The sequence below is a fragment of the Anser cygnoides genome, chromosome 1 (assembly GCF_040182565.1).
Source record: "Anser cygnoides isolate HZ-2024a breed goose chromosome 1, Taihu_goose_T2T_genome, whole genome shotgun sequence".
NCBI lineage: Eukaryota > Metazoa > Chordata > Aves > Anseriformes > Anatidae > Anser > Anser cygnoides.
In genome coordinates, this window is record NC_089873.1 from 122,938,018 (window position 1) to 122,960,877 (window position 22,860).

Sequence of the window (22,860 nt, forward strand, 5' to 3'; positions counted from 1 at the left end):
ACTAAAAATAAAAGAGGCAGTGTTATTCATGGTGAAACTTACCTGGTCACATTTTATTAATTTCTTTCCCAAATATGCCAAGTTTTATTTGTATATATGTTTGTCTTTGGGTTGTGTGCTTATAGCCCTGGATACCTCTAATGCTCAGGTGTTTCAATTTTTTATGTTGTCCACACAAGTGTGTTATATTATAGTGTCTTTATACTTTCTTCATGATATTATAAAATTGGCCTGTATTGTTTGATATACCCTTAGAAGCACTAGCCTTTTATTTTATTTAAACATTTTCAAGGGCCTTCTTTTATTTTCAGCCAGCTTGAACTATTGCTTTCATATAGCTATATATGACTTTAAAGACTATGAAAGAAAGAATATGCCATAAAAAATAATTTAAAAAAAAACACACTTGAGTGCCAGCTGAAAAAGTTACTTAGAAGGAGGTGCTCACTAAAGCTAATTGGATTTAAGTTTGTGTTTCCTTTTCAAAGAGCTTTAAGATATTGATTTATTTAAATGCTTTTAAAAATATTGGCTTAGCTCAGTAATGCTAAACACTAAGGCAAACTTTTGTATAGTAGGTCTAGTAAGGCATGATTAATGCCTTTAATGAGAAATGCTTATAAATGAGGTTGTGGGTCATTATTTGTATTCGAAGGATAGGTTCTTAACTGGAAAAGGTGGTCATTCTGTGTTCTGTTAGGAACAGAAATGCCTTGATTTTTAAAAAAAAGTTAATTAAAATTAAAATGTTAGTCTTTCATGAGAGCTGTAAAATAAATTGAACTGGAAGCAGCTTATACAGGAAATGAGACTTATCAGTTAATTTTATTGTCTAAGGTTTGGCATCTGGGCTGATAAAAGCCTTGCTTATAATTTCCCTTTTACATATCTCAGGGTTAGCAAGTAGGAATTACACCAGCATCGTGTGGCATGAGCCACAAAGTGCTGCTCTGCACCAGATGGACTTCAGAGGGATAATGGGAGCAATATTGTCCCCAGCTTGGCGGCTGTTGCATGGGCTAAGCTGACCAGCTGTACACCATGGGCTTCTGTGAAAGATACTGGAACAGTAATCTCACACTTCGTAGAGTTCATGGAGTGTTGTTGTGAGGGATGGAGAAAAACTTCCTCCTCTGCACTCATACAGCAACTGTCCATAAGGTGTGAATAACCATGGTACTGCTTGGTGCCGTCCCTTCAGCTGGCATTTTGCTGTCGAAGCCCTACTTAGGATTTTATAGATGTGTAGCAATTCTACTGTATTCTCAAATCAGAACAATTTCAAGCATCAAGAACCAGGGATAGTTAGGAAAAAGCAGAGAATAAGACAGGCTGATTAATAGAATGTTAAATAGCAGCTGGAAGAGATGCTGTCCCACAGACTCTCCCAAGTGCAGCTCTGATCTGATTGCTGGTCAGAGTAGCCTGATTGTGCAAGGGCTACTCATGCTGAAAGGATATTTGGAAAGTCCAGAGGTCATGACTGCTCCTTGTGATCCATCAGTGACTTCAGGTGAATAACAACTTAGCCAATTTGGAGATGCTGTATTAGGAAAACATCTGGGGGAAAAAATAAATAAAATTGTTTTTAGACATTATGTTTCCAGTAGTGACAAAATACAGTAAGGTCTGGAGGTTAGAACAACACATAAGATTATGAAGCTATATATCAAGCTCAGAGTTTATTATGGTTAGAACATTTTTATTTGAATCATTTTGTTTTGTTGGTGCACCGCTATATACTATGCCTTGTCAAAGATCACCTGTTGTGTTAGTGATCATATAGTGCAAAGTGATGGATCTGCCTAGGGAGATTATGGTTGTACTTCCAGTGGAAGATTGCCCTGTATATGTAGAAATACCAGATTGCCAGCTCTACACCATATGCATTTGCAGCTGGTTACAGTGTTTTGGATCATCTGTAATTTGAAATGCGTGACTGCTACAGAAATATGATATCAAGGGCATCATGCTGTCAGGCTTACCTGGAAACACTTCCAGATTTGAAAATATACATCTTACAAATTTCTGTTCTTCCAAATTCTGTTCTTCCAATTTCAGTTATTCCAAAGTCAGTGTTATTTTGTCCATTTCCAGTGTCAGAATCTAATGAGTACCTCAAAAAATAACTCCAGGATCCCCAATAGAATTTATCTGAAATCTACTGAGCTTTTCCTGTTTATTTATGGAGGGGAGAAATTACTGTTGGGTTAATGTAATTCTGAAAATTCAGATGTTCTGGACCATGGATATAAACAACCTTTCCCTCCCTCCCTCCCTCCCTTCCTTCCTTTTTTAATGGTAGTGAACATATTGTTAAAATTGTAAGAAGTTTTACAATACCTTTTTAAAGTTGTCCTTAGTTTCTGAAGAGTTCTGTGAATTCCCTTAAGAGCTTCAAAATGTTTGACTCCATATATTGCTAACCATATGATTAGATTGAAATTATCAGGGCTCTTTTTAGGCTCACTGCTTTTGTGAGCTCTGAATTTATCATATTAAAATTATTCTACATGTAAAATACATGTGAAATCACAAGTTATCATAGTAGAAACCAAGAGGTGACATTTCTTCTAAATTCTAGAAGTAAAGTCTTGTTAGTGGTTTGTTATCCATTTCATCCTTGCAACTTCCTTGGCAAGACGTGATGACTCATGGTTGTTTAAGTTGTCAGCTTGGTATTGGAGCAGAACAGCTTCACAAATGTCCTATTAACCTATCTCATAACCCAGTGCCAAAACACTTTCATCATCAAGTCTATTCCAACACATTAATATAGCTAAAGATTTATAGTTTTATTACTCAGTGCACAAAAGTCAAATGAATTTCTTGGTGTCAAAATTAATTTCCCGGAAATCATTACTGAAATCACCTCTTTCCACTTCTGTTCCCCCTACCAATAGAGTTTCTACCCATCTAAATTTTGGAAGGTCCCTGTTCCTTTTTACTGACATACATACAACTGCCAGCAGCCTTTCTGTGGTCAGTAATGTATGTTTTAATCTAATGGCATATTAAAGTTTAATGATTTCTCGTGGGTCTCTTTTGGGGAATTATTCTAATGTGATTGTACCGTTTCTATAATATTACAATCTTAAAGAGAAGTAGACCTAGTCTATCTTCTTCCTTAAGGCAAATGTATAGAAAAGTTAGAGAAATGACTCATTGGTTCCATTTAGTGCTCAGTTTTCAACACAAAATGAAATAAAATATGCCATGTGGTGAGGCATAAAGATATTCCTGTTTGTAACTGCTAGTTGCTCTTTCCTTTGGAATGAAGACAGAGCAGTTTGTACTGGAGCTGCTAATTAAAAAACAGATATGAAAGTAGCACAGAAATAAGTACTAAGATGTTCTAGAAGTTGATTAGATTAAAAGGCAACCTTAAATGGTTAGGCAGCTTGAGTAGATTGTTTTATTTGGATACACATTTGCTTTTGTCTTTTTTTTTGCCCAAAACATTGAGTAATTAAGACCGCACATATAGAAGAAATTTCAATAATGATTTAAAGAATTTAGCATTGCTTATAAGCCACTGTGCCTCTTGTTTATGAGGTTGAATTGTATTACTAAAGTAATGTAACATGCACTGGTACTACAAGTACAGCGTCTATTTTTATTGCTGTTCACAGTGCGGTTAAAATCAGAGCAGAAATCATTCTGTTATTTCGAAAAGCAGAAACAGTTTAAAAAAATTATGTACTGTATAGTGGTGCATTTCTACAAAAATAACAAATGGAACGCTGATATTTTACTTTAAGTAGTAATGTTACTGAATACTTTTTTTTTTAATGTATTTTTTTTAATGTATTTGAATCACACTAGAATACATACATTAATGTAAATAAGGATTCTTTATAGTGTAGAGCATATAGGATAGACTTAATGTGAAGAGGCGTGTATTAATAAATTCAGATAGGGAAAATCCCTGAAAAGAGAACTCATAGATAGGACTCTTAGTACAGAGATGGTCAGAATGTAATTTTTTAATCTTACCAAAAATTACTACACTTTGTATTGGGTTCAGTGCTCATTAGAACAGAGCAAAGGATTTTCAGAACCTTATTTGAAAACTGAGAGCAGCCTCCACTATTTGTAGACTTTCGGGTAGCTCACTCAGTTTTACTTCTCTGCTTTGCTTCATCTGAAACACAGTCTTGGGCCATAGCTGTGCCTAGCCAATCCATCTCATTATTTCTTAGGAAAAAATAAATATTTACTTGGCCAGAGTGAGAGACAGACGGCTTCTGTTGCCCAAAGCTTAAGGATTTCCCGAGGGATGGAGATGGCTGAGGTTCAGGTGCCTGCTCAGAGGCACTTGAAGTACGGTCTTGAAGGTCCTATTCTCCAGCACAGAATTATCTTCTCTGAATGGAAATGCTGTCAAAACCAGCTAGCCCCAGAGAATTTCTGTGAGTGAATAAATCGTCATGATATGATATGCAAACATCAAAAATTTGGACATAATTTTTTAATTGGCTCTAGGTGGGGATCACAGTGAATCAGCAATTAAACACAAGCTGTCAGTGCAGTCCTGTTGGTTGAGTGTAATCCCTGAGCATACAGATAGGGAAATTGTCAGAAGAGGCTGGGAGATGCCTGCTGTTGGGAGTAACAAGGATAAGGGAAATCACCCATCAGCTGGCCTGCCAGTACATCTCATCCAGGTCACTGGTGAGACTGGCATGGAGCACACACTGCCTGTCAGGTTGCCAAGAGACGTTAGAGCAGGCGAGTGACAAGAACATGAATGGAAGAAAAGGCTTCAGATGAGGTCCCTGGTTACTTTTATTTCAATGCAGAAGGAGGCCTGAATAGTTCATATGATGATATTGAGTGAAAAGTTCTAGCTGATAATTGGGTTTTCCCCTTAGAAAAGATAAGCATAAAAGGAAGGATGGAAATGTATTTTAAAAAATGGAACTGTAAATAAGGTGTTTTTATTTATTTATTTTTAAATCAACAAAGATAATTAACCACTGAAACTAATGACAAGGAGATGTTATAAGTTTTTCACTTTTAAATGTTTTCCAATCAATAACAATACCTTTCTGAACAGTATCTGCTAGCCAAACATGAATTATTTGGCTCACTTTATGGATAAGTAGGTGAAACTTAATGGTCTGTGCGCAGGTTGAATTAAATGATCAAATGGTCCCATCTGGCTTTAAGCTCTAAATCTATTTAATGAGTGAATTACATTAATATCCACAGACTTTTATCAAGTTGAATGTTGGTTCTCTTCAAAAGCGCTATTAAAGTTTCTGAAAGGGGGAAAAAACCTACCTTCTCATCCCAGTATCACCGTTCTTCGAGTTGATTGCAATTGCCAGTATTACCCTTAACACAGCTCCATGTGCTGTTGGTTGGAGAATGAGATCATTGTTACCTTCAAAGTCCTTTTCTTATGGCAAAAGTATGATTATACTTTTGCTAGGTTTCATGATAATTCCCATTTTTAAGATGGTGTTTACAAAACAGTGCCAAATGAGCTAACATTTTCTAGACTGGTTGGCTAGTTCAGGCTGATTACTTTTACTTGACTATTTTGAAATCTCATCTACAGTGTCTGAACCATTTCTCAGAATGAGATAATGAAGAAAGATATATTTATTTTCCCCCTACCCTTGTTCCCTCCCACTAACCAAAATAAAGCACTGCAGTCTTCCCAACAACAGGGATCCAACTGTGCTTTCCTTGTCACTTTTCTGCAAGATGAGATACTACAGGGGCCTGGCGGAGAGAGGAAATGCAAGCAGAGTTTCTTCTTGGCAGTCATCAGAAGACTTCTTCCTCAGCTGATCAGGTGAAAAAGAGACTCGTCAGGCATGAGATGGGAGGAGGTGTCAAGTGGGAAAGAGATAGTAGATCAGGAGATGTTCATCTCCCAAATCACAGGCCTTTCTTTCCAGTAACACAGGATGCTAAATAGAAAACACAGATGTGAATTGTGTGGTCCAATTTTTGATGCTTCTTGAGTTTTTAATGTCTTAATACTAAATCCTCCTTTAACGTAATCTTTACAAATAATGTCCATCAATGGGTTTAATCTGAATTAATAGAAGTAAACTATAGTATTAAAATAACAAACCAGAAAATGACTGTGTTGCACTAAGTTTAAGTTACTGTCAGGTATACCTCAAGCAGGTAACTTGGTATCTAACATATGTTCAGCATACTCTGCTGGTGGTGGCAGAAGCTAGGAGTGCTGGTGGGGAGGAGAAGCTGGGCCTGCCAATTCACTGAAATAAGAAGCTGGTCACTAGCTCTGCTCTTTAGGTAATGAGGAGGAAAGGGAAAAGGAGGAGGAAATAATGTGCAACGTAAGAGAAGTCTTCGTATAGGAAGAAGTGGAGGAGGGTTGAGCGAGTTTTTATATTGTCTTATTTCTTTATCGGGAAAGCCAATAGCTAGTAAGAGTAGTGAGCTTTGTACAAAGTCTGGCTGTATATTACCTCCTTAGGTTGGGAAAACCATTTTCACAACAGAAAATAGACTTTAAATTAAACAACAAAAAAAATCTATGTTAATAAGCTGTGTTTATTGGCTCTTTTAGAAGAAATGATGACAGTACTTTGGTAACCTGGACTGAAAAAAATGAGTTACTTATGAATAAATATTTACATATTTACTTTGACTTCGGGAAGTTTAGGTCACTGAGTTTCTCGTCAGTCTCTTGCAAAGACCTTTCAGGTGAGGAAAGGATGAGGGCTGAAATGGAGAAACCCAAGTCTACACCTGAAGAGGTGTTTTGTTTCTTGTGATCTGTTATATACAAATAGAGGGGTTTTCAGGCTGTGTGAGATGTGTTTTTGTGAACTTGAATGGGTTGTAAGTTTAAATAGATTTATAGGGTATATGTGTTGTGGTGTAGAAGTAACCTACAGTAAGATTAATCTTGGGAAAAAATAACAGTTTTTCACTGATTTGAGAAAGGAGCAGAAGTCTCCAAGTTTCTACATGAATACAAACACTAAGTTTTGCAGTACAGAAGAAACATCCTGAAGGTTAAACCTGAATACTGAAACAAACTGAAGCCATAATGGTTCCTAGTTCTTTACTCTAAAAAATACTGCAATCAGTGAAAGGATACATTCTGAAATATATAAATGTGGTGGTGCAATGGAAGGTGTGTGTGTGTGGTGTGTGTTGCACTGCTGTATGAGGTTTTCTAGTTTTTGTATTCTGTTTTAGGGCTGTTGAACGGAATTGGTGGTAGAACTTTGTCTGGACTAAAACTGTTATTGATGGCCCAGCAGGGAGGGAGGTAGCAACAAGTGCAGGCCTAGTTTGGCTAGAATGTGGTCAAAAGTGCAGGTGTGCCTGCAAAATGTGGTGCGAGCTCTTGGAAAAAACACCAGCCACCACATATGTGTCCCCTAGATGCTGTCAGACACCACAAAACAGCAAGACAAAGACACCTCTTGGGCCAGTGATTCTTTATTTTTTTTCTTCCCCTCTGGCCTTCCTCAATCCAACTAGAAAGGCAGTGTGAGGGAGCAGCTTTATAGTTTCTTTTTGGTAGTTTTCATGTTTTTTTTAAATAAAGTTTATATACTGTGTTTATACATTCATACAGCTTCTGTAACAGCATGAGCAATGGCATATCTGTGCCATTTATAATCAAGTATATGGTGTGGATGTGTCAGCTTTGCCAAATTTAAGACAATGTTTTGTTTTGTTTTTTTTTGTTGGTGGTGTTTGTTTGATGGTGTGCTTTTTATTTGAACAAACCTATGAGGGTGCTGCCAATTACATGTATACAGACTGATGCAGTTTTTGGTCCCTTCACTATTTTTCCATAAAATTAAGAGGATTGTTCATGATTCCTAGGCCTTTTTATGTGATTTATGAGACTGAGGGTGAAAAAGAGAAAGGAGAAAGTAATAATATAGGTATTCTATTGTAACATAGGTGGATTTAACTGTGTTGCCACCAGCTTCTAAAAAGCGTAAGTCTGTGCGTAAGATTTTAGCAGTCTCTTCCCCTTTCCATCCTGATCTGCTATCCTAATTTGTAAGGGGAAAATGGTGTGACACTACTTTCCTCCATACGTTCTACCTTTACTTCCTATGAATCAGATGTAGGTTAATGATTTGGCTGTAAATATAATCCATCTTCCAAGTTTCTCAGCTTTATCACTCTGTATGTCTGATAAAGCTGTAGGTGGGGAAAAAAAGAGATTGTTTTAATGGCTGTTGAGACATTTACATGAAATGCTACAACCAAATTCTAGCATTTATAGTACTGAAATTATCTGTGCTCTTTTATCCTTGATAACTCTGAACAGATTAAATGGGCTTTATGGTGGTTTTTTTTTTAATGGAGGCAGATGTAAAGTCAGTGAACGTGCGTGTACATGCAAATATTAATACTGTATAAAGTCAGCAGTTCATACTTTTAAATGTTATATATCCTATGCTGAATATCCTATGTTAAATTTTATTACATCATTTATAGTATGAAATTGCTAGGATATAACTGGGATGACTTCCTGCCATTAAATATTCTATGGCTTTTTGGCAGGAGTTAGGGGTGTTAACCTCAATCGCCTGGCAAAAATCCTGCTGTGATAACTATCCTGTGTATTTAAATGGTGCCCATAAGATTTTATCCAAGTTCCTCATTTCTCTGTAAAATTACAATGTTATTGGCCCAGAATGAAGTTCAGATCCAATGGGGTCTGCGTTGTAGTGGTGGGCAAGAGAAATCTCTGTCAGATTGCTTTGAAGAATTTTTCATTGAGAGTGCTGTATAAATTTAAACTGTTAGTACCAAAAATAAATCAGTAATTAGAGCTGATGGGAGCGATGCAAAGCCATGTGAAATTCAAAATTTAATTTGATACATGAATATTTTAAAGCAAATATGAACACGTGCTTACTTTGGATTGCATTAGCTCTGGGCAGCAATTTGTTGTTGTGATAGAGGAAATAAATGAAGGCTTTATAAGGAACTGGCAAAACCATATCCCTGCATTTTCTACTGTAGATCAACGACAAGCATGGTAGAGGTTGTTATATGCAATACTATAGATAGAGGTCCACCAGATAATTTTCATAGAACAATATTAAGGGTAGCTTTATTTTAGCTATGCTTAAAAATGTGCATAACAGTTGCATAAGAAAAGTTCAGTCCTTTGTACTGGAGATTGCAAGCTGACAGGGATGCAGGGGAAGAACTGAGAGAGCCCCACAGCAGCTCCAAAAGAGGCTTTGTGGGCTGCTGTTGGCGCGAAGGCTTCTCAGCCCTGCCCCTAAATGCAGCATCTACTTCTGTGCCAACCATGCAGAATGGTACTTATTCATCTGCTCTTACTGTGGTGTATTTCACTTATATTATCCAAAAAGTTATTTAGTGCATGCCAAAACCTCACTGATTGCATTACAGTGTGTTTTCAGGGCGGGGGAGCAATTTTAACCATAAACTGAACCTGCTCTTCATTTTTTCCTTTAAATTCCATTATCCATTTAAATTGGGTATCTTTGTTTTTATTTTTAGCAGCCTGTTGTGAATGACAGCTGTGTACTGTGAGCTTCCTCAGTAATCTTTAAAGAAAAATACTGCGTTGTTTAATCATACTTCATTTTGTTTGCAGCCAGTAATTGTTAGCTTGCTAGAGGCTTGTGTGGGGGTAGACAGGGAAGCTAAACTGTCCTTAAACTTGAATAGATTTTTTTTTTTCTGGGGTGAGTTCAGAGAAGAAAAAGTGGGTCCATTTCATATGTATCTGACAAGCTGTTCATTATGAGCTTTTGAAATGATATAATTCTCCTTATCTGTGATGGATATCATTAATAGAATGGATGTGAATGGGCAAAATGATGCATGTCTAACAGCTCTGTTTCTGTTTTTGTTTGGGTTATTTGATTGCTCTTTCCAGCAATGACTGCAAACACGTTAAAGAGCAACACTGTAGATTTCTATTGCCAATTGTTAAACCTGAGTTCTGCTAGCATCTCATGCAGTGCGCCTGTAGTACTTGGAGAAATCCAGATTTGTGATTAGGACTGAGATTCAAAATGAAAGCATTGATTTGATGTCTTTTACAAGATGTCTGAATTTGGATGAAACATTTAACATTTCTATGACTCAGTTCTTCTAACCAAGCATATGTCTATGATCTTTTTTGTTTCTCATTTCTGCTGAAACTACAGAAATTCACTCTCAATGTACACAGTATAAACAAACAGTGCCTAACTTTGTGTGTACATATGTACCTACCAAGGTGTGAACCATAGTTGATCATTTTGATGCACTGTAATACAAAGCACATCAATTCTAGAGTTAGGAGTTGGGTGATGCATTACAAATGTGGTCAATATTACACTTCTGTTAAAACACTATTAAAACATCAAGATGTAGCAACGTATTCCACTAGCCACAAGTAGTAGAAGCTCCCTGAAAAGAATGAGATAGTTGTGCTTAGCTGACATTCTGAGAACAATGTGAAAAAGTTAGCTTTCACTTTTATTAAAGTTCTTCAATATTTTTGAAAATGAGTTGTGCATAGTAAAAAAAAAAAAAAAAAAAAACCTGTAGTAAAAGTAGAATATCTGTCAGATTACAAGGTGTTACAATAAAAAGTACAGTGTGGGAACTGCTGAAACAATATTTCAGATTAAGAATGTATATGGTTTCATATATTTCAGACGTAGAAAAAGGAATTGTGCTGTATCTGAAGAAGGATTTAGAAATCAAAATGTGCTAAAATCAAGATCATAGAATCATAGAATATCCCGAGTTGGAAGGGACCCATAAGGATCATCAAGTCCAACTCCTGGCAATGCACAGGTCTGCCCAAAAGTTTAGACCATGTGACTAAGCGCACAGTCCAATCTCTTCTTAAATTCAGACAGGCTTGGTGCAGTGACTACTTCACTGGGGAGCCTGTTCCAGTGTGCGACCACCCTCTCGGTGAAGAACCTCTTCCTGATGTCTAGCCTAAACTTCCCCTGCCTCAGCTTCACACCGTTCCCACGGGTCCTGTCACTGGTGATAACAGAGAATAGGTCATCTGCCTCTCCACTCACTCTCACGAGGAAGTTGTAGACTGTGATGAGGTCCCCCCTCAGCCTCCTCTTCTCCAGGCTGAACAGGGCCAGTGACCTCAGCCGCTCCTCATATGTCTTCCCCTCTAGGCCCTTCACCATCTTCGTCACCCTCCTCTGGACACTATCCAACAGTTTAATGTCCTTTTTGTACTGTGGTGCCCAGAACTGCACACAGTACTCGAGGTGAGGCCGCACCAGCGCAGAGTAGAGTGGGACAATCACTTCCCTCGACCGACTAGCAATGCCGTGCTTGATGCACCCCAGAATACGGTTGGCCCTCCTGGCTGCCAGGGCACACTGCTGGCATGATGAAGATGAAGCTGCTAAAAGTTGCTTCAGTTGTCTGAAAAGCTTGAGTGTAGGATACCTTAAAGAAATTCATCGGGGGAATACAAGTATGTTTAAAAAACAGTTAAGCTCCTCTGTCAAGTGTTGTGTCAGAGCAGACTCCTGTATTGCCCAAATTTTGAAATGGATGATTACCTAACTTGAAGTGATAGCTTCTGCAGTGGGTCTTACTTTCATCACACAACTTATGTAGGATTCTTTTTTCTGTGCCTGTGACAGACTTCATCCTCCCATACGTCCCTGGGAGGTTGCCTAGAAGGCCACAACACATCTGTTGATTTGGTGAATAGTTCTTACTCTCAAGGCGATGCCAGCGTGTAGCACAGCTGAGGGATGTCGGGGCTCCTTGCGAGGGCTCTGGCAGGTCTGTGGGGGCTACCAGCAGCCGGCTGGGGTAGGGGGCAGGTATCTGCCCTGCGCTGCTAAAGAGTCCTGACACCTGCACCAATTCTACTGGGAAAGTAGCCTGACAGGCAGACGGTGTAGTGAAGAAATCAAGATGTCATAAGAATAATCTGTCTCGGGACAAGCTGTCGCTGCCTCTGATGAAATTGCTGTGTGCGCAGCTGCCCATGACGTATTTTGCTGTGCAAGATCTATGAGAGCAATCATTCACCACCGTGTTGACATACGTGTTTGGCAGTCTTCAGCATCTGAGTTGGATTTAAAACATTGTAGGGTTGTCCAACTTGAAATAATTTGGGGTTATTTCACTTGACTCATCTCTCTTTGTCCTCCTTCTTCTTTCTTGTTTTTGGTGGAAATTCTTGTAAGACCAAGGATATTATACTTAGAAATAAGGCAAATGACCATGCATTGGCTTGGTGCCCTGGCCTACTATTTTAACCAGCCTTTTAATTACTGGCAGTAAACAGACAAGTTGGAGTTGAGATCCTTAAAATATTTCCATCAGTTACTCTCAGAAGCTTTCTGGGTAAGACGTCAGTGAAGTTCACAGGGAGTGGGGCAGTGGAGGGGAGTTGTAAAGTTAAAACTGAAAAAATATAAACATGCAAACATGGAATGGTAAAAAATCCCAATCTTTTGAATCCACTGAAAGCAATGGCAACTTCCCAACATCTACAGTTACCTTTTCTTTTGAAAATATTTGTCTTGTCAGCGGGTATAATTTGTACTCTCCAAAATGATAGCTAAATTCAAAGTCTAACTCCAAAGGAAGAAAAAAGCAAGAGTTCAGACAGTGCTACTTACTCTTGAAAATAGGCTTGACTTTGTATGGCTAGCTTTAATGGAATTCCCTCAGCAGGCATTCCACCATAGTAGCTTAAAAGCTAAGCAAATGTGTTACCTTTGCTCCTGACCTTTCATTGGTCATGGAAATTAACAGTTAGAATAACGTGGAATAACTAATTTCATATATGTTTACATTCTATCTGCATACTGTTTAAAAAACGTGATTTTTCCAAAGAATAACTTTGTTACATAGCTGTTAGAATGGCATATACAATGTGTTCTAGTCCCATGGTACAACCAAGCGCACCTTTCGATCTATCTTTTCACGTGCAGATTGATGATTTGTTGAAAGTCAACATTTTCATTGCTGAGAAGTTGATGGAAAAGCTGTTTTTACTCACCATTTATATTAATATTTAATGTATGGAATTTGAAGTAATCATAGGAACCAAGGCAAAACTGTCTCCAGAAGCTGTCGTGATTTCCAGTTTCTTTTGCAATGAAAGCCAAGATGACAATAGCTATGTAAATCTTGATCAATGATTTTTTTCATATCAAAATGAATTAAGCTGTTTTTCTTCAGTGCTTCTTGTCAGTATCTTTGCAGCTGACAGTGCTAGTTTGACTTGAAAAAAAAAAATACTGTCACTGGAGTATGATTGGCATTCTTCAAGGTAAATGTTTAAGGGCCTTTTAGAATCCAAAAGCTGTTTTTGCTGCATGCATATATGTTTCTTCTACAGAGAACGATGGCTGACGTAAATGTCAGTTCAAGAAGAGAAAGCTACTACACAGTAGAAGTGACTTCTCTTAGCAGAAATCCATTTACATATAGCGATTAAAAGCTTTGACTTCCTGACTAGCATGACAGTAATTTACTGTCAGGCATATTTATTAGTAGAGTTAACGTGTACAAAATCATGAGCAGTGAATTTTTGTGAATAAATAAAACCAGAACTTATGTTATCTATTAAATTAAGGGCTTCTTAATCTTTGACATCATTGCTCCTTGAAAATCCCTGAATAAATTAACAGTAAACAATTGATGTACCTTCAGAAGGCACCAAGACTTCTGTTTACAAACCAAAGACTTTCTGTCTGGAAAGGGACTTTTGAAAATTGAAGGAAATCAGATTTCCAAGCTTTAATGGATATTGTTGAAAACCCAATATGGAATTGATGTTGTGCTTGTATTTCTCACATATATTTACAGCAGCATGAGTAAATTTTTGAGTAAGCATACTGCTAAAAAGGCTAAGAGGCTGTCTTGATCCATACCGGATACAGTGAAATAAGACCGAGTGTTTAAGAATACTTATTCATGATGTAAAATCTTTTAAAATTTAGCTATTCCAGTTAACAAATCCAGAATCCTATTGAGATTTTCACTATGCCTAATTGAAAAACAGTACGGTACTGGTACTAGAGCAATCACTTATTTAGGACAATTTAGTACTGCTTATGCTGTTAATGAGTTTCCATAGCTGGACTCCTGTAGTCTTAAAAAACTATTCATTGTGAATGAGGTCTTTGCAACCTCTTTTAAACATATTTTCATGAATGTATTTTCTTGGTGTTTGGGCTTCTTTATTTAGTATTCTTGCTTTCCCTTCAGTCAGTCAAAACCACAACATAAAAACAATTTTGAAAATTAAAATCTATTTTTCTTTGAAGACAATCAGCTAAAAGTGCAAACAAGTTACTTTGCAACCTTGTGCTTTCTCTTTCCAGTCTGCTGGTGGCTTTTCACATTTAAGTATTCCAGTCAATGATGCTTATGTAAACAATATGGTTTGTTTGGTAGTCCATCTTCAAGTTTTTTAAAAGACTTATTTGAAGTCACTGGTAGAGTAGCAAAATTAGCATTATATGCCACAATATTATGGACAGTATCATATTTCAACTCCCTGTTGAACTTTATTTGATGTGTGATTATAACCATTGTAAGAACAGACAAGCTAAGTAGTGTTGATAAAATGATGAGAAGGGGATACAGAATGGCTGTTGTGCACTGACCAAGACCTCACATTCAACCTGGCAGTGCTTATTCTCATTTCCTTGCTGACAGCAGCTTTTCTATTTTCTGTGGGTCTTCTCAGTTTGAAAATTCTTGTTGATTATATGCAAGATTTGGGAACTTTGCCTTTTTTTCTTTTTAACAAAAAAGATTTGCCAAATGAAATTCTAAGCTGTTGTATTAGATGACTCTGTAATCTCCTTTAAAATATTGTCATATTCAAGGGATGAATTTAAATTGATTTGAAGAAGATGCCAAGCACCAGGATTTATGTGGGAATGTCACAAGTGACAAGTCTTCCCTAATGAATTGCTTCAAAAGAAAAGTACCACCTGTCTGACATTATTCCAGACTTGGTTAATTACCCCATATCACTTGTGACAACTGCAGAAAAATCAGAAACTGATGTTCCTGACCTCTAATCTGAAGAGATCTTTCCATCTCGATGTTGTTTTAATCAAGTAGCACAAGGTCTCAGTATTACCAAATCACAGCTGCCAATCAAAAAGATTGTATTCTGAATGACAGCTCCAGATTCTCTCCATCAATATCGGGTTGCTTTCACTCCCATTAAAAATGGTGACAATTTTAGTCTTTAATGTTATATTATCTCTTTAAAGACAGGATTCGTATATAACTTGTCAGTAAGCATGCATATGAAGCATCAAAGCTCTTTCTGTTATTATTATTATTATTGTAGGCTTTTAAAATAAATGCAAAACAACCCGTTTTTCCCCAAACCATCCTCATATATAAGAGATATAAAGAAATATAGAATGACCCTAGATTATAGGTGTAGCTGGTGGATATTTTTTCTGATTTGTGAACAAAACATTTCTGTTCACAATTTTAACCTTTTTTTTTTTTCCCTAAATTCATGAACTGCCATTTGAAGTTCTTTTTTTCATACCTAAAAAAAAAAATCTCTCAGCCTGGAATATTTCATATAAAAGTATAAATGGTTCTGTGATGAACTGAATAATTAATTGAGTCTAACTATATTTGAAATTATTGGAAAAGAATGTATATGTCTCTATGGCAACTTTTTGTTCTGTAACATCTTTTTAATGTGAAAATTAAAAGAAGTCTATAGTTAAATAGATGAGGTTAAATTAGGAAGATAACATAGATGTGAAATCTAACCTATTGTGAGGCATCTGGCATTTCTAATAGAAACAAACAAAAAGTGTTCTTGAACTTGTGAAGCCAACAACTAGGAAATGATACATTTATCAATCCTTGTGCAACTGTTCATTTTTCCCATTGCTGCCCTGTGTTTTGATATAGCTCTTAAGTGCACAGTGATGCAGTGGTGCTCATTCCGATCTTATCTCAGCATTTCACAAATATTGTTTTTTTCATTCTGCCTACAAGGTAATGTGGCATTAATATCCGTGTTTTGCAAATGAGAAGGCACCGTGCAGGGCTGTCAAAGTTTGAAGTGTATGGTAAATTTGGGATCCATCCTAGAGGCAGCAGTAAGCATTTTTTCAGACTAATTAGTGCTGTGGCTTTGAATTTTTGTAGTGCATATTTGTGGTAGTTGTGGTATGGGTAAGTGGTTTTTTGTTTGTGTGTTGTTACCAGCTGGGCTTGCAATCTCTGCCACTGGGGTTAAATTTGTAGGAAATTGGCACATGCTTGATGCCACTGGAGTGGGCCAGAAAAAATCCTAAAGAGTGATTTTTCCCAGACATTTGACACTATGGGAACACAGGAGTTTGGGGCACTGGAGCTCTGGGATCTGGGCCTGACTCTGCTTCTCTGATTTTGCTGGTCTACCTTCCATGTCTGTGGGCCCCCCAGTCTGTGGTTTGCTCTTCAGGTTCTTGCTCTAGCATATCTAGTTTCCACTAGAAAAAAAAAAAATATATATATATATATTACCCGCTTTCATTCCACACTATTGTGTATTTAAAGAAAGAGCTGGAAGAGAGAAATACCAGAAAGACAGGGGTTTCACTCTTGTCTTTATTGTCGTAGGAGCCAGTAAAAGTTTTAAGAAAGCAAAAAATTATGTTTTGTCCCCTCCATGGTGGGCTGCCACATGCCTAGTGTGGAAATTTAGTTTCTAGGTTCTTTTAATGACTGCAACTTCTCCAAGTCTAGATATTTCCTCCCTCTCTGTCCTCTTACAAGGACTGGAAAGGATATGTCCCAAACAGGCACATGAAATTTTCCTGTAAGTCCAAGGACACGTTGATGTATCTTGAGAAAATCACTGAAGGAGAAAATGTTTTCTGTAATCTGACTCCCCAGAATGGCTAAATTACAATATTACAGAAAGGAAGTAAAACCACAAGTATAGAAATTTCAACCTGAATAGTCTGTGTCTGATAAAAAGGTAGAATGGGAACCTCATCACAGAGTTAATGATTTCTAAATAGGTGTTATACAATCAACCCCATTCATTTTAGTCATATTTTCATGGTATGTATGGGTTTACAAAGGAGAATCTTAATGTCCTTCAGAAATACTAATAAATCAAGACCAACGACATTGTCTTTGAGTTGGACGCAGAAGCTAAAACAGAATTTAAACAGCTTAATTTGTACTCTATTGTGGTAGAATTCAGAAATTATGATTTTGTGTTTTTTTTTTTTTTTTACTTAAAAAAATAGCCTCTTGTATAATAAAGTCATTCCATTCCAATTAGTCATCATTTCACACCAATTGAAAGGTAAATTTTTGTAAGCCATTCTGTATGCTCCTTCTGGAATCAAATTATTATTTAATCAATAGTTTTGGTCTTTTACACACATGAATCTTTATCACCTCTATGATAGTTTCAAGCATAGAGAGCGTGCTTTCATACAGCATCTCAAAGAGGGTGGGTGCAAAAGAGAAGTTGGGACTGGGGGAGACTTTCTTATCTCATGCAGTGGGACAGGTAGCTAATATGTGGTAGTATCTTTTATAGTTAATCTTTTTCATAGGCATTGTCAAAACATTAGTTGTCAACAGCTGTTGCATGAGAAACGTTGGAAGCGATTTCAATCAACCTTATCTTTGTACTTTTTGCACAATTTGACTGAAATATTTTTATGTGGTTCAGATGTGATGACCTAACTTCATATATTTACAGTTGGATATTTACAAAAAAACTTGATAATGTTTGTAATGAATCATGTTTGTTAGCAGGATGGTGTTGTTATAGATTTTCCAGAATTTTGTGATATGCTGTGTATTTCTACTACATCTTCTTCATCTTCCTCTTGTTTGTGTTTTAAACAAAACAACTTCATTTAGTTAGTTAGTATTTTTTTTTAAATGTAGTTAGTTTTTTTTTTTTTAATAGTAAGAGAATCTTATTTGAAATTCTTATTGGAAAAATCTAACTGGAATTGGAAAGAAGTTCATTAAATCAACAACCTGGAAAAAAAATACATATATATATATTTAGGTTGGTTTTGTCTTCATTTTTTCTGAATGTGTTTATTATTGTGCAGTCAATGACAATTTTGAGACAGTGTCTTTAGGATAGATGTATTCTAGATAACTAGTGGGAAGACATTCTGGTACTACTACTTCTGTTTTCTCATAAACACTGCACAAATTGGGATTTCAGATCCCTTTCTGCAGATGGCAAAACAATCATTTATATTTGCTTGACTTCTGTGGACAGTCTTGGAGCAGGCTTTCTGTGGGTTAGCAGGCTTGGTGAAGTGGCTGCTCAGCTATTACTTATTTTTCAGAAAACATTAAAGCAGCTGTTCTTCAAATTAGTTTGTAACGAGGTTCTCCTCCCAACAGCAGGTGTTGAGCTATAATTGGCCATTACAAAGCCATGTTTTGCTTGGAGACTCTGAGAGGGTAATAAAGCTATTTCTATTAGTACAAGTTTGCTTTTATTACAAGTAAGGGAGAACTCCAAACCAGGTCAGGGTGGTCACAGAGGTAGTGGCTTTTTTTTTCTTTTTTCCTTTTTTTTTTTTTCTTTTTACTGGGTGAAACCAATTAACTTCCTTGACTTCAGAGCTTGTGTTTCAGTGTAAAATACCCAGTTGGATAAAGGTATTGGGAAAGTTGATTAACATATAAATAAGTTAATTTTGCCCTAAAATATGACTTGGGACTTTTATTCCATGTCTTTGTAATGGGGAAAAAGAAAAGTTTGAACTTTGATTGTCCATTATGAACAGTTCGGTCTTAAAGTGCAGTTTTGAGCTACATATAATGTAACGGGTGACTCTACAATTCTAGTTCTTTATTAATTTCCAAATACCACTTATGACATGATTCCTGTAGCCTCAGGTGTAAGGAAAGTATAATAAATCAATGGAATGAAAATACTGAACAAGCTGCTTTCCAGAAGTTACAGAGGGTTACCAAACTATAAATACTGATGTCTTTGTTTGTAAAATTCAGCACAACGGTATAGTAATGATTTGCCTTAAAACTGTATTTCCCTTCGTCGTGATGGATTTTTGATTTGTGTCTCTGTGCATTACATGCATTTTTGCAGTTAAAGACATGTAAGGATTTATAGCTAGTAGCTTTGCCAAATATATATATATATGTATATAAATATATGGTTTGCTTTTAAAAATTGTGGGTTTGATTGCATTGTTGCTACAAGTTTGCATGAGAAGCAGGTAGAAATGGGCCCCCATGGCAGCCTGTACTAGTGGTCCTGACTGACCCTGGCTGAGCGTGTAGATGGCTCAGTCAGGGTCTTGATTTTACTTGTGGGAACCACTACCCTGGCTTAATCCAGAGAGACATTAAGTCCTGCATTGGCATGACAGAGAGGTGTAGGACTTAGGGTACGTAACCAGCACCAAGTGACAGAAGCCGATGGATGTTGAGTCTTCAACGTAGAATGAAAACACAGTAATTAGCTATCTTCCTTATGGGGAAAAGTCTAGGGGTTTTCCAGTCACTGAGATGTGCTTTGGCTTCAATCCTGTTGTATGGCAAAGTATAGCAAGATGTGGTTACTATTCATCTAGGTTTCTTCATTATGAGAATAATGTAAATAATGTAGAATGAATCCTTAGAAAATGAGGCTGCAGAAATATTAAACTAAATATTTTATTTTTTTTTTCACCTAAGACATTCTGAAAAATAGCTTCAGTGCTCCAATAATCCTTATATTACATTTGTCACAGAGATAATTCATTAAATAAAACTACTTTCATACATCCTGCTGTGGTATTGTACTAGCACTCATCTGCTTGGAGATTATAGCATAGCTAATCGAATGTATTCAGTAGATGAAGCAAAAATTACTAGTCTCATTAATATATTTTAAAGTTTCCAAATTTGGTATGCATCTATGACATTCAGTGCTTTGTGCCTTCATGCACCTGTATATTTAGATAGTTTTTAGTCAGTCACGCCATGGCTAGAAGAAAAGTAATGGACCTTACTTTACTTCCCAATACAAATAATATTTTTATATGATTTTCTACAATTTCAGTTCAAATACTCCTTCTCCTGAAAGGCAAAAATATATTGAGAGATATATTGAGTTAACTTGTTAAAACTGTGGGTAGGAAAAGAGGAGGAAAAATAGAAAGTTGTGCATGAAAATAAAATCTAGATGAAACAAAATAAACTGAATCAAAAAAAAAAGAAAAAAAGAAATACCATCATGAACATTAGCATGTTTTTAAAGAAATCAAATAAGCTCATTATTTTTTTGTATATGATGAAGGTGTCATTTGGTGATATTTCTGATATTGTTGATGCAAAACTTTAATTGGAGCCTGTTTCCACTACAAATTTGGTCGTATGTGGTTAATAGGACATGAATGTATATGCCTTGAGGTTCCAGGAAATTATTTTTTATTATAGAATGTTATCATTAAGAAAAGGCCAAGAGTTTTTTTTTCTTTCTTTCTTTCATGTGTTGCTTTTTATGCCACTCCAAAACAAAACAAAAAACAGCAACAACAGAAACTTTACAAAATGTTATTAATGTGTCTGACACTTTACAAAAGTAACTGTTATTTCAAAAGAAGATGAACCCATGAGGTGTTTCACTCCAGCTGTATTTGTAGAAAAACCCTTTATGGAATGTAATGTGTCAAACTTTTTTTTTTTAAGAAGTGTTTTTATCCTTAAAGGGTGACATATGCAGCATTTTTCGTTAATAATATTTTAGGAATTTGGAGAAAGTGGCTTTATATAAATTAATTCTCCTATTATAATCTTGTATCTGATGTTTTTTACTAATTTTCTCTGCAATGTTGAGGTCAATGTATGGGTCTTTACCCTAGCTATCTTTGTTGGGGTTTCCTACCCTTTCCAGTAGAGGTAAAGAAGCTAGAATTTTATTCTAGCTGATTGTTTCATTATATTTTATTTTTATTGTGCAGAAATGTTGTGTTGTTGGAAAAGCTGCAAATATATTGCTGATATTTAACTATCTCAAATATCTTTTTTCCATGATATAAGCCAATGAGAAGCTGCAGATGAGCCTTTTTCACAGAAAAATTCTAAATTCTACTAATTACATTGAATATCAGCTTTAATTAGGCTTGGAAAAGGAAGCACTTTGGGAATGGGGTAAAAAGAAATCATAATTATGTAGTGTACTCTGACACAGCCCAGCAAAAAGAAGCTAAGTAGCAGAGAGATGCTGCTATGGTAATATACATGCTAAACACGCATAATTTTAGCAAGTATGGTCATGAATTGCTGGAAGCAAAAGGTTACAGACAGTGAAGGCAATCTGGTCTTCAGTGTCTTTTTCTTCCACTTCTTTTTAATGTTTTAGATTAATTCACATGTGAGATATGAGCAATCCTAGCTCTAGTGTAATGAGCAGCACCGGGCATCTGTGAAATCTACCTGCTTGGTTGCTCTTTATTTTTGGAGGCTCAGCATACTCTTATGTGAGTATGGCATGAGATGTGCAAGGATAGCCTATGGGACTACAAATTACAGATTTATAAAATGCTGATATGTGGAAATCCAGTTCTCCATAATCTTGATTAGTCCCATATGTAACCTGAGAGTTTTGAAAGATCACATCTCCTCACTGGAAAGGACTTTAAGAAAAGACTGATGAGAACGTAGTAGAATATTCTTGCAGAAACATGGCCTTTTTGTTTGCCCCCAGACAAAAACTTCTTAAAAGGGAGGAGTTCCTTAAAAAATACAGCTTTACACTGGGCAATGGATTCAGGGTGTCTGCTTCTGGGCTTGAAGTGAGACAAGTGTGTAGTTTGTTCAGATAAGTAGGTATATAGCTATTTTGGTCCTAGGTAAGCTCCAACTTTCTTTTTGACTTCCTCAACTTTCCTCTTGTGTAGGAATGCTGTTGATTTGAAGTAAATAGAAAAGTGTAACTCAGGCTTTTGTAATGATCATTAGATCTATGTTTATTTATATAAAAGAGGTAACATCAACATGAGGTTGCAATAAATCTGGGCCTTTTTTGTCATTTCTTTCTGTCTGGGTTCCTGTTCTGGGACCCAGAGCTCAAGACCAGGCACAAGCTCTCTGAGCTGTGTGATCAGAAAGATGTTAAAAAGCCCCTAAAGACCACACGCTAAATAAATAAATAAATAGAATAAAAATAAACATTTTCTTTTGTAATTTTAAAGGCTGCTAAGAAACTTCATATGCTAGTCTTGTAGATACTTACATATTTCTATATGCTTTCTCATGTGAATACCTATAGATTTATCTGAACTATAGTCAAGTTGGAAGAAACTTTTAGGTGTTTAAATCTTGTGAATCCAAGAAGACTATGGTTTTCAAAGGTATGTCTGTGATTGGAGAAATACTATTGCACATACACAAATTTATCTTTTAAAGGATTCATTCAAATATAATTGCAAAATTTTATTTGAAAATTTATCTAAACCTCTGAATTCTATTAAATAAAGCAGTCTATAAGCATCTGTTGCAGTTATTATGTGCAGACTGCTTAACTCTGTTATGCTAATAATAAATATCTCAGTATGGACAAGAGACTGAGTAATCACAGAAATTTAACTAGCTTGAATCCCTTGAAGCTGGAAGAATCACTCTGAGAGATGTAATAGATGCTGATGGAGATGGTAAGTCTCCTTAATGAAGAAGGAGTTTCCAAAAGGAAGGATGCCAAGACCTAGATTTTATTCCAAGCATTTTCTTTTAAAGGTTTGTCTTATAGATAAACTTCTGAAAAATGTCTGGTTTCTTTTTGGATATGTAATTTGTTAGAGCATCTACAATTGCTATCCATGTAAAATCTTCTTAAATGAAATAGCATCCTCTAGCAAAAAAAAAAAATCTTTTTATTTTATATCG

At 36.2% G+C, this 22,860-nt stretch overlaps 1 protein-coding gene and 1 long non-coding RNA gene across 16 annotated transcripts in view; one reads left to right on the forward strand and one right to left on the reverse strand.

Annotated features, from left to right (window-relative positions):
• DMD (dystrophin) overlaps window positions 1-22,860 on the forward strand; it is a 1,239,454-nt gene that overhangs the window by 243,798 nt on the left and 972,796 nt on the right. The window lies entirely within an intron of this gene.
• LOC106042167 (uncharacterized) lies at window positions 1,234-5,746 on the reverse strand. The gene is made up of 3 exons (XR_001210948.3): window positions 5,646-5,746; window positions 5,287-5,359; window positions 1,234-1,560 (listed from the first exon to the last, which is right to left on the reverse strand). It is a non-coding gene; the product is annotated as an uncharacterized lncRNA (long non-coding RNA).